We start from the raw sequence: 4803 nt of genomic DNA, 5'->3' as shown, positions 1-4803 counted from the left end.
GTTTGGAGATGGTTGATCAGTGAGCAGTAGCAGCCTCCATCAAGATCATATTACGAAAGAAAATAGATTGGCATATAGTTTACCTAAAGTACCCGGCTGAAACAGAAGGATATAAGTTGTAAAGCAGCTGCAGCAGTAGCTGAAGTGAATGATGGGAGTACGGGTTATTCAATGGTAATCTATTTTTGGGTTGTATTTTTGTAGGTGATGTTTTCGATTGAAACATAAAATGTTGCAATGGTTGACGAAAGATTAGAAGGGATTCCTCAATCCTGTGTTGGGCTGTTCGAGATAGAAGTATAACACAGTAGCAGTAGCATGTTGCAGGACAGTAGCAGGTATGTGGTGTTTGGCTTTGGTTTGCTTGATCAAAAATAATAAACAGAATGCAGAGGTGTAGCAACAAGATGAGGGTCAAAGGTGAGTTGATTGTGGTAAACAGAGATGGTGATAGATGATGGGTCACGAAGAAGTAACCAAGAACACAATGTGTTTTAAAATAGGTGTCTGTGAATATATGTATATGTATACTTTATATAAAAAGTTTAGATAGATGGTTTGTGTAGTGGTAGATCATATGATGAAAGTGGTGTTTTTCTTGTCTCTGCACGTAGGTGTATATAGATATATATAATATAGAGGATAGATAGATATAATATATATACTAAAGTTAATGGAATGAAATCAACAAGCAAGTAGTAGTGGGTTTGTTAGTGTGATTTTACATTTACAATTGTGATTGAAAAATATTGGTAACAATTTAGACAAAATTCGATTACATCATTGATAGATATGGGTAACGATTAGTACGGTTTTTATTGATTTATTTAATTAATAAATATATTAATAATAATAATTTATTAATACTATAATATAGATGATAAACAAAATCGTGTATTGGTGATGCGTTGATCCAAAAGAAACAAAAATGATCACATGTGGTAGTTGAATAAGATGAAACATAAAGTAATCTTAATGGGTTTTGTTAGATTGTAATGATATGCATATCATGCATACATGTATCTCTAATTATGAGTGCAAATCAAAAACAGTACTCCTAATCAATCTCATATACAAGTTGATGGGTGATACAATGTAAAATATAAATGAAGTATACGTGTGATTAAGTTAGCCGTTGTCGATTACGAACTGAATTCTGTACCCCGTCGTTAATCAGTGGCGAATAAAAGTACACTGAAAACAAATCTCAAAATTTTCATATTAAACTTATTTAATGACGATCGAATGATAAATGAGTGTTATTATCGTTTACTAAATAAATTCGAATTCATATATATATTCAATATACATTATTCATATATATAAATACTTTTTTTTAAATAATATTTATTATATATTATTATTATTATTATTTTACATAATTAATTCTATCAATTACAATATATAATATTTCATATTATATATATATTTATATTTAAATATATGCATATCTATTTACAATTAATTGTTCGTGAAGTCGTTGGGAATAGTCTGAGGTTAAGTTCAAAAATTTTAGTGACTCAACATTACAGACATTACTTATCTTGTCGAAATCATATAAAGATTAAAGTTTAAATTTGGTCGGAAATTCCCGGGTCGTCACAACTAAGGTATAAATCACTAACCCTAATATTATTAAATCTGATTTTGATCAATTATGTAGTTTACAAGGGTCTAGTGCTCAATTGATTGCGATTACATGTGTAATTAGACGTTAAATTGCTCGATTCGTATGATTTGCTTAAACCCGAATTTGTTTTGAATGATTAAAGAAACTTAAATTTGTTTAATGTTAAATATTATTACATATTTAGAATCCACTCGAAAAATTAATAATTTTAGGCTTTGGATTTGCGCATTTTCGTTACCGGATGTGCAAGTTATGATTAATTGAAGTTTTGCTACGGTTTTGCGTGTAATACGAATTTTATGGTATTTGTGCTTTATGAATGAGTTATTAATTTGTTAACCATTGGATTCCTGGTTAAAAACCACTCAATTTGGACTTAAGAATCATGTTAAACGGTTATGTATAGCTCTCGTTGTGTTTAAACAAATGTTCTTGGAAAAACTGATTTGCCCCGTAACCTAAAACTGATTTTTAAAGTAATTTGAAATGAGATTTTGAACCAAGTCTTTGCATATATGTTAAATTCATATGTTTTAGATAACTTTTCATCTAGACCTTGTGTTATATGGATTTTTATAGCTTGTGTAATGTGCGTACGAAAATGGTGACCTGTATTCTGTACACATCTGCTACGTATGCACCTTTAGCTCTTTAAGTTGACTTGTAGATGATTTGAGACCTTGAGCTTCTGGATATTTGAACTTTGTATGATATGTGACCAAATTTTAGTTTATAACAAACCTTTAAACCTGATGTGTTATGCACAATGTTGCTAAATATTTGCTAACTACTGAATTGAGCTGAAACAGAAGGTCTGACTTTATGGAATAAACTGTACCAACTGGCTAAACCAAAACCTCTCATCTTTTGATATGTGTTATTTTAGCTTGTCCTTGAACCATGGCCACTGACCTTTCTTGTTTTGCATACTCCTAGCTCCGGCTATGACCATTTTGAGATTGATCTGCAAATTGAAACTGTTTCGGTAAACCTTATCTGAACCTTATCTGAAACATGACTTGTAGGCATCGTATGTGGGCATGACTAGGATTTTTAGAAACGTTTATGAGTCCACTTATGATCTGGAGTTTGTGATGCTATCATGACTTATGTGTTGTGATTTATGTTCGTTGTTTACAAAGTGTGCGTGAATTCCATGTTATACGATAAACTGTGAACATGTACTTGACAAACCATTAACTAAAACATGTTAGTTAACTTAGGATTGACATGTTGACTAAGATTGCATGACCTACTGTTATGGTTGACTATAGTTGACCACTTTGACCAAGTTTGACTTTTGTTGACTTGCATCAACTAGTTGACTTTTGCTTACATGTTGAGTCAGTCTAAGCACTAGGACTACGCGTACAATATGGGTTGACATAATGTGACTTATGTACTTACTTAAGGTAATCTAATTGATTAGGTTGCATTACTCGGTCGTAAACCGTACAAGCTGTTTTTGCTTACTTTACTTACAGAGCTTTTCAAATGTAAGTCTACAGTCCCAATTTACTTTTCATATGGGATGAGATAATATGATATTTCAAATGTTTTACATATTAAGCACGAGTACTTAAAATGACTATACATATGAGTTCAGATCAAAATTCCCTTAGCTTGAATATATTAATTACTTTACGTAAGCTCGACTTATAGGGACGGTACCGTTAGGTTTGAGAAACCTCGCCCCAACACACGGGGGTGCTTATTTAGTTGTAACTTGTACACTTGATCGGTGTATGCTTAGAAAGGGTAAAAGAAAGACACGTAGCGAATGAGCTATTCGCAGGTTAACGCCTTACAATCATGTGCTCATGACAAAATGTATATTTTTATGCAGCTTTCAAAGAAATCTCGTGGCCTAACTTACGATAAATGTTTTACTAAACCTGTAGATTTACTCAACAATTTTGTTGACTTTTTGCATGTTTTTATCTCAGGTCCTTAGAGGTATTGCTCCCGCTATATGATGTCTATATGCTTGTTTGATGCATACACCGGAGTGGAGTCCAGCATGATTATTCATTTCTTATTTCAAGAACTTACATTCGTATTTGAAAACCATTTACTTTAAATAATGTTTTGGGATTATTTATGTTGGTCATTAAAGCTAAACTGTTTTTGGAATTACTTTACATTTAATGACATTGGTATTTGAAAAATAATGCGAATGCTTTTCGGAAACGTCTCATATAGAGGGCGTGACCGTTAACTGTGGGACCAGAGTTAATACAACGTTAGTCGATTCTGATGGGGTATTGCAGTTTTGTAAAGCCATTTGTTTAGCCTGTTCATGACTTTTAATTTAAGATTTTTATTTTTTGTTTTATAAATCTATAAATTAAAAATACATAAATTATAATATTTTGCACCCGACTATTTTTATTTTCTCCTTCCACCAACACTAACAACCACAGCTCCTCCACTTCCAAGATCAACTTACGACCTTTAACTACCTTAAATATCCATTAAATCCCTTCAATTATCCAACATCAATTTCCTAGTTTCAATCATCGATAAGAAAAGAAAAAAACCTCTCTTCCTATTTTCCCCCTAATCCTTTTTACAAAATTCAAATGACTCAATCCCACATTATCAGACTGACAACTCTCCTATATTCTCACACAAATCCTATTAACTCACCCAGATCTACTCCAGATTTAAATGGTTTCATTGGTGACTGATTAACAATCTAAATGACTTTCCACCCTTGTCAACACCACTTTTTCATCGCTCGTCACCTCGGTTCCTCAAGATGGTGATACTATAATCATCGAACGTTTAGATAAAATCTCGCACAATATTCTTGAAGATGCCTTCAATAAGATCGGCCCAATAAAGGAAATCATATCATGGACTTCCCAGTAGTTTGCTTTCATATCGTTTGATCTTTCTTCCAATGCTTCTTTTGCGGTTAGTATGATAAATGGGTCGAAGGTGTATATGGATGTCCTATTTATGTGGGTTGGCTGATTCGGCGTGGTGGTGGTGGCCCAAGTTTTGGTCTTAGATCTGCCTTTCATCGTTCTAGTGTCTCCTTAACACCTAACCGAGATGTGTTTGACCATTTGGACCTCAGCATTTTTTTTTTCTTGACACACAACCATTGTAGGAAGAAAAATTAAAAGGTAAAAAGTTAGCTTATTACTTGAAAAGCAGCTAGCTAT

The sequence above is a fragment of the Rutidosis leptorrhynchoides genome, chromosome 7 (assembly GCF_046630445.1).
Source record: "Rutidosis leptorrhynchoides isolate AG116_Rl617_1_P2 chromosome 7, CSIRO_AGI_Rlap_v1, whole genome shotgun sequence".
NCBI lineage: Eukaryota > Viridiplantae > Streptophyta > Magnoliopsida > Asterales > Asteraceae > Rutidosis > Rutidosis leptorrhynchoides.
Note: the sequence above shows the minus strand (reverse complement) of the source record.